The sequence below is a fragment of the Balaenoptera acutorostrata genome, chromosome 18 (assembly GCF_949987535.1).
Source record: "Balaenoptera acutorostrata chromosome 18, mBalAcu1.1, whole genome shotgun sequence".
Lineage (NCBI taxonomy): Eukaryota > Metazoa > Chordata > Mammalia > Artiodactyla > Balaenopteridae > Balaenoptera > Balaenoptera acutorostrata.
Window position 1 is genome coordinate 73,030,936 of NC_080081.1, and position 8,265 is coordinate 73,039,200.

General features: G+C 40.7%; 1 long non-coding RNA gene across 1 annotated transcript; it reads right to left on the reverse strand.

Moving 5' to 3' along the window:
- Window positions 1-969: 969 nt before the first annotated feature.
- LOC130705587 (uncharacterized) lies at window positions 970-4,806 on the reverse strand. The gene is made up of 3 exons (XR_009005862.1): window positions 4,645-4,806; window positions 1,638-1,747; window positions 970-1,086 (listed from the first exon to the last, which is right to left on the reverse strand). It is a non-coding gene; the product is annotated as an uncharacterized LOC130705587 (long non-coding RNA).
- Between the last annotated feature and the right edge of the window lie 3,459 nt (window positions 4,807-8,265).

Sequence of the window (8,265 nt, forward strand, 5' to 3'; positions counted from 1 at the left end):
TAGCTCTCCCCGAAGGCACCAGTTCTCCTGCAGTCCCCAGAAGCTGCTCATTTCCCCATGCCCTTGTTAAATGAGATAGGCTGTATAAAAAACTCAGCCCCCAGCTTGGTACCTGATAAGGACTCCAGAAACAGTAGCTATTAATAGTCCATCTTTATGATTATCATTGTAGTTGTTCTGGGGTCATGTGCTGAGGTCACTGTTCTCTTCACTCCCCCAAAGCATTTCTAGAGCATTCTCTTTCACCTTCTGGTGAAGACCCCTGCCCTGTGGAGTACACGCTGCCCAGGGAACATCAGCCTCGACTCCACCTGAACTGTCAGCAGGGCCCCTGGCTCATAGATGTTTTGTCTTCTCTTCATCTACCAGCCCTGCTTCTTTATACTTCCCTCTTTCTCTGGGATTTAGATTTCATGGCAGAGCATCTCCATCCCACTCTTGCCCAAACCCTAAACTCTCTTGTCCATCTTCCGTTTTTTATGACTTGCCCAGACAAATCTCCTCTTGGAATGGTACCAATTCTGCTTTCTCTCTGCCCGCGCCTGAGCAGCTAAACCCTGAACTCAACTTGCTAGTGTTTATACAAAAGTTTTTTCATGCACTTCATAATATATCAATAGATTATTCTGAAATTCCCTTTCTGTAATATATTGTTCAAAGCACTAAGCATTTGTGGAGGGTCTCCCACCTCTAATGATAACAGTGAAGATACTGGCATGGCCGTGGACTTCTTGAAGCCTAGAGCTGTGGCTTCAGGTCTGTGCAATAAGTCAGCAAGTTCTCATCTTTTTATGCTGTTGGACGGTTTAACAGGACAGCACTAACCTATTCCTTTAGAGTGTGGTAATAATCAGTGTTGATTTTAATGTGGAGTTTTGGCCTTTGAAAATGAGAATCATTTAGAAATGGAAGTTATTTAAATCAACACAGATTCAGTAATAGAACCAGGAAGGAATACTTGCCTTTAAGCATTTCTCTGAGTTCTGGATTGTTCTTCAGTTCTTGGTCAAGACAAGTTTTGGTGAGTTTACTCTTGGTCAAGACAGCATCTTCTTGGCCTTTGGTCTTGAATTGCCTGGTTGCAGACTATACAAAAAAAAAAAAAAAATTATTTAAGAGATTGCTGCGTGACTAATTCAGGCACAGAATTCCATTTCCCTCACCTCAAGACTGTAACACGCAAACCCTGCTGGAGTTTCTAGCCTGCAGGTCTGCAGAGGTGCCAGCCCCCACCATTATATCAGCCAATTTCTTAGGAAAAAAAAAATATATGTGTGTGTGTGTACACACACACCCCCCCCCCACACACACACCCCCACACCCACCCTATTGCTTCTGTTCTGGAGAAACCTGACTGATACACAGAATCCAAAGTCTGCTACATTTATAACTATCCCTTCACTTTCCAGGGACCATGGTCTGCTATTATTTTCCTTCTTTTGAAGTCACAGGCAACACAAGCCATCATTGAACTGCTAAAGTTTTATGAGCACTTAAGAGAACCTAAACCCTCAGATGCTTTCAAACAATGAACTCATGCGGTTTTTGGAGAATTTTTTTTTTAAAGTAATAACATCTGGGAAAATGTTCACAAAATTATATAAAAATTTCTAAATCAATAAAAAATCTGTAAATACTTGGTGCGTGATGTCCAGTGCACTGGTTCTTTCGGTTCTGATTTTTCTTAAACTTCATTCCAATTAGGTATGATCCCAATTTTGATCTTTTTAAAAAGGCAAAAACAAAACTGAAAAAAAAAAAAATATGGGCATTGTTAATCTCCTTGAGATGGAAGTATATATGGAATGTTTAACTTTTATTTGCAGTGAACATATATTGCTCTTATAATAGGAAAAAATTAAGTTTCTGAAAAATAGAAATACTTGTTTTTAGAGTATGCAATTAGAGCAGAGTTGGAAATTTTGGATAATGTGGATGAGATTAAAGAAAACTTGAAAAACATTAAGAAGTTGAGAACTCAGGGGTATAGGAATGTAAGCTGATTCCTGAAACATCATAAATATATGTGCAAGGCACACAGAGGGACAAGAGTACAGATAAGAATATTAACCATCACACGATGGGAGGAAACTAGAGATTCAGCTTCCTGGAAGAGCCAAGCCCAGAGGTCTGAATGCTAGGCAGTGGAATATGACACTCTATTAAAAAATAAGGCTGGTAATTGGGGCCTGGAGCCCTGGTGTTCCAGCACTGTGTCAGTTCATCAGCCCCAGCTGGGGATACCCCCAGTGAAATAGAAGGATGAAGTTAGGAGTGGCTGAACAAGAAAGGACTTGGGAACCAAATGTTGTCCAGAGAAACTGAACCATAGAGAACTAAGAAAAGTGAGTGACTCAGCTCTTACACTGTTGTTTTGTTTTTTGGGTTTTTTTTTTTGAAAAAGGAATATGTGTCACGATAAGTTAACTTGAAATGTGCTGCATCTGAAAACACAGCAGCAAAAGATGAGAAAGATACTCAGAAATATATTTAAACTTAGAGAAACTTTATCAATCAAATGCCATCCCTTCTGGATAAAAATCCTTTCACCAAATCATGTAAAGCCTTTTATGAGTTTTTCAGAAGAAGGCACCCTGGAAATTTAAGTTATTTTTATCACCTTTATTGAAAAGGCCATTTCTTTGCTCTAAGGCCGAATTCTTTGATGCAAGTTCAGTAGCTTTGGAGTGAATCTGAATGCAGCTTTCAGAGCAGTGAGAAAAATCATGCAGTGTTGAGATACCAAGCTTCCTTCAAGAAATCATTTGAAAGTAACTGATAAAGATGCTTAGGGCTCTGAATTATTGTGAAGTATGGTATTCAGAGAAACTGGTAGTTTGGAACACTTTTCTATAATTACATGCTGTTTGTTGAATTCTAAAATGTCACATAACAATGTAAGAGCAAGATATATTCATTTTTAACTCACTGTGGACAAAATGCATAGATGCAGTCTCCAATCTGAGGCTAAGGAGGTGGACGTGGGTGCACCAGTTAGGTTATTTTGTTGACTGATCTTAACGATCATCACCGATGCCATGGCCATCAGTTATTAGGGAGGGGAATAACTGCATCGGCCATTTCAAGGATTTGGCAAAGGTATATCAAATGCCAGAAGGAAAAATGGGAAAGAGCAGAAACAATGACAACGAAAGTCCTCGTGAGACCAAGAGACCTAAGCTGGGACACGCCCTACATAACAGCACACAGAAACCAATAGCACGCCATTCTTTTTTTTTTTTTTTTTTTTTTTTTTTTTGGCTGTGTTGGGTCTTCGTTTCTGTGCGAGGGCTTTCTCTAGTTGCGGCAAGCAGGGGCCACGCTTCATCGCGGTGCGCGGGCCTCTCACTATCGCGGCCTCTCTTGTTGCGGAGCACAGGCTCCAGACGCGCAGGCTCAGTAGTTGTGGCTCACGGGCTTAGTTGCTCCGCGGCATGTGGGATCTTCCCAGACCAGGGCTTGAACCCATGTCCCCTGCATTAGCAGGCAGATTCTCAACCACTGCGTTTAGCACGCCATTCTAATGCAAGAACAAAATCATAGTGTTTCTGGAGTTTGGGCATTTCGTAGATTGTTGTTTTTCAGAATTTTCCTGCTGCTTTGTAACACAGTTTGAACTTTAAAACTTCTCCTATATACTAAAAGTCATTCATTTAGTAGTAATAGTCAATACATACCACGCTTTTTCTGTACCAGGCATTGTAGTTTACAGATGATATCCCACCATAACCCTTTAAGGTAGGGGATTGTTTCCATCCCCATTTTGTAGGTGAGTCACAGAGAGGTTAACTTGCCCAAGGTTCTACAGCTCTTCAGTGACGGAACTAGAATTCAGAGCCAGGTAACCCAGCTTGCAAGTCGAGACCTTTACGCTATGACACCACACACTGCAGCTTCTGTTTTTATTGGGCATCTTTAAGGACGTGGCACTTGGCTTGTTTCCGTAGGTAATGTGAAGTATGAGATAGGGATTTTTCTAAGTTTTAGTAAATTCAGTATTTTTCTACTTTCTAAAAGCCCGTGTACATATACACTTAGCAGTTCGCCATGTAGCCTCTGGTGCGACCTGTACTGAAAATTCCTCAAACAGTGAAAATAGCTCACTGGCAGAGAAGAGCCGATCACAAGACACGCAGGTCTCGTCTATCGCCAGGTAATACCTGGGTCAGCTGGAGCAAACCTACTGCTGCTGCCCAGGGGCGGCTCTCTGGACTGGAGGTCTGTGCTGCAGCCGGCCTGTAGTGACATCAGCAATGAGAGAGCCCCCCGAGCCCCCACGCGGAACCCACTCCCCATCCGCAAGACACCAGCACCGGGGACGTGGCCTATTAAGTCCAAGCTCATCTCTGGTTGCCCTTGGATTAGTTTTCGCTATAACTGAAGGCTAGTGAAATTAACAACAACAATCATATACATATGTTACTTAGTACTGCTCTATGCAGCACTGATTTGTTATAGTACTCTCATCACAGAAATATTTTTTTAAAAAATATTTATAAATCTTTTATAGTGAGGAAGAGTATTAGGGTGAAGCATATGTAATTACCAACATTGAACGTGTTTGACCAACAAAAACCAGTTTTCTTATATAAAGTGGGTACAGTCGATGGAAGTACCATCGTAAGTTCTCAGCCAGTGAATCACCTTCTCATAGGGCCTTTGCTCAGTCAGAATGAGGTTCAGCTCTCTGTGGTCTCTCTCCCATTATCGTATGTTCTTGAGGTTCAGTTTTTACTCACAAAAATCAACAAAGTGTGCATAGGTGGCAGTGCCTCAGGTAATGCAGAGGTGGCAGGTGGCCTTCCCAAGGGACTGTCAAAGAGGCACAGGGTGAAAATCAGCTACCGAGCAGGGAGCAGTGCAAGACCTGCGACATTATGACAGCATCAAAGCATCCTTGTTACCCTGGAAAAATAAGATAAAACAGAGGCACAACAAGAGCAAGTGACGTCAGGATTGCCTCTTCATAGGAATCATCCTCGGGAAGCCTGTGTTTCAGGAAGCATTGTCTATATTAAAACGATATGCCTAAAATCATAATGGTAGGTCAGTAATTCCTGAGGGCTGTAACAGGCAAGGCACTGTGCTAGCTGCTTAGCATGTGTGTATCTGTCAGGCTTCTCTAGAGCAGCAGAAGCAGTGGGACACACAGACATTGAGATTTACTTCAAGGAATTGCTTACACTGTGGTGAGGCTGGCAGGTTCAAAATCTGCAGGGCAGCCAGAAGGCTGGAAAGTCTCAGGCCAGAGCTGTCATGTTGAAGCAGAATTTCTTCTTCCTCAGGAAACCTCAGTTTTGCTCTTCAGGCTTTTCAACTGAATGGATGATGCCGACTCAGATAATAGAGGATAATCTCCTTTACTCAAAGTCAACTGATTGTGGATGTTAGACCACAGCTACAAAATACCCTCAGAGCAACACGTAAATTAGGGTTTAATCAAATAAATGGGTACTGTGGTCTAGCCAGGTTGACAGGTAAAACTAACTGTCACAATATATATGCCATTTTTCCCTCATGAAAAATCTATGAGCATAGTACTATTGTATCCCCATTTTACAGATGAAGAGATGGAGGCTCAAGGTCAAGAACTTGTTCAAGATCACACAGTTTGCAAAGGACGAAGCCATGCTTTGAAACCAGGGAATTTGACTTGAGAGCCAGTGAATTTAACCACTGGGATCTTCTGTCTCACCAAGTAGCAAGGATTTTCTGCTAAGGATGTGGGAGTTGAGTAGGGAAAAGCCAGCAAGAGGTAAAGCCAGCTCTTGTGCATTAGAGAATCACTAGCTCTCCATTGTCATAGGCTTCACAGCCATCCTACCATGAAGTAAACATAAGCTGAGTACTTATTAAATGAACCACTCTGTAAATAGAGGGAAGGTTATAACATAGTAGGTATGGAGGTGCCAGCTTGTGTGAAAAACATCAGATCAAACTGGATTGTACATCAAGACAGACATCGGGGAGAAGAATAAAAAATTCCTTCTTTTACCATTCCAAATAGACTCCTTCCAAAGTTCCACTCCAGCCAGAACAGCAGCATTAGCAGTAATCTGGGAAAGTTGCCCTCTGGGAGCCGTGACAGTGTGAATATAGAAGAATGTGGGACTTGGGATCTCCAGGGAAAGGCAAATTGACAGCCAGCTGGGGTGGAATTTTACAGTTGCCAGAGAACTTTCGCTCACCTCCTAAACAAATGAGTGTCTCCCACTATCACCCTCCCTATCCCATACTCCATGGTGGCACTTATGAAACTTCTCCATGTCCCTAAGGCTCTCAGCTCTGCTTGCAGATACTTTAGCCGAAGACTTTGTTTCCACCTTAGAAGAAAAATACAAGCCAGCAGAGACAACCTTCCTAAATGTCTCTTCACACCACCGCCAAACATAGATGAGCTCCAGTTTTCGGCAGCTTCCTTCGCAGGAGTCTCCCTTGTCTTGTGCTCTGCACCTTGGTTATCGTTGGCATCCATCACCTCTAGAACTTGCCCCATCAGTCATCACTTTCCTTTCCCTCATTATATTTTCAATCATTTTAGTTTCTCCTTTCCCCTCTGCCTACAAATATACTAAATGCTTCCACTGTCTTAAAAAATACCTTGCTTCTAGATAATCACAAGAAACATAAATGGACTAAAATGCTTTATAAATGGGAAAATTTACAGAGCAGGTGGGAGTTAAAAAAAAAACTATATAGATCTTACTTGACTTACGATGGGGTTACATTCTGATAAACTCATCATAAGTCGAAAATATCCTCAGTCAAAAATGCTTTTAATACCCCTAACCTACCAAACATCACAGCTTAGCCTTGCCTACCTTAAACGTGCTCAGAACACTTGTATTAGCCAATAGTTAGGCAAAAATCATCTAACGCAAAGCCTATTTTATAATAAAGTGTTGAATATCTCATGTAATTTTCTGAATACTGTACTGAAAGTGAAAAACATCATGGTTGTAAGTGTATCGATTATTTACCCTCGTAATCCCGTGGCTGACCCCGGGATACAGCTCACTACCACTGCCCAGCATCGTGAGAGAGAACCATACCACATCTTACTAGAGAGGGAAAAGATCAAAATTCAAAATTCAAACTATGGTTTCTATCACCTTTACACCACAGTAAAGTTGAAAAATTATAAGTCGAACCATCTTAAGTCAGAGACCATCTGTATTTTGATTCTGTGAAACACATTTTATATATAAAAATATAGAGAGATTGAAAATAAAAGGATAGAAAAAAAATTCCTTCCAAACTCTGAGAAAAAGATAGTAACTATCAGGTAAAGAAAACTGTGAAATAAGAAATATTACTAGAGGTCAAAAGAAATTTCTTAGTGATAAAAATTTCATTCTACCAGGAAGCTATAGAAAATTCTACATCTGTATGTTTATAGTATACAATTCTAAATGTATATACTCTTCTAAATATAGACAGCAAAAATTAACAAAAGTAAAAGAGGAAATGTATATCAATAATGTTCTGTGGGTTTTAATACACCTCCATCTGTAACTTACAGAACAAGTGGACACATGCACACACAAAAATAGTAAGATTACAGATGGTTTGGTCAAGGTGATCTAACTGACATATTAATAAATTGGGTTATTAACTGAATATATAGATACACTATCACTATTCCTAGAGATATGCTCAACTAAAAGAGACACACATATATACCCAAAGAAATTTATAAGAATACTTATAACACCACTGTTTATAATTGTCAAAAATCGGAAATAACCCAATGATATCAAGGCAGATCAAATAAATGAATTGTGATAATTTGAAAAAGTACACCTTGCCTCAATTCTGCTTCCCCCTCAAGCTACCAAAACTTTTCTTTCTTTTCCTATATGATAATTTTAGGTAAAAATATTTTTGGAAAAAAAATACCCGCTCCACTTCCTCACTCCCATTGCACTGCTGAATTCTTAGCAATATTTCCAGCTGCTGTCTTACCACGGAAATTGTTCTGGTCAGGGCAGCAAGCACAAAACTCTATTATCTTGTTTCTTATTCCCGTTCTACTAGGCTGGCTTCTCGGCACATCTGACACTGGTTGTCCCTCCCTTCAACCTGAAAATCTCTTCTTTCTTAACCGATTTCTCTCTTGGTTCTCTTTCTGTTGCTAAAACCTTTTTTTTCTCCCAGTGTCTTGCACAGCCTCTTGTTCTGGCATTGCAGGTACACTGGGTGCTGGGGCCCTGTCTCTCTTCATGATGCGCGAGGATATTTGGTCTCATGGCTTCAGCACATCTT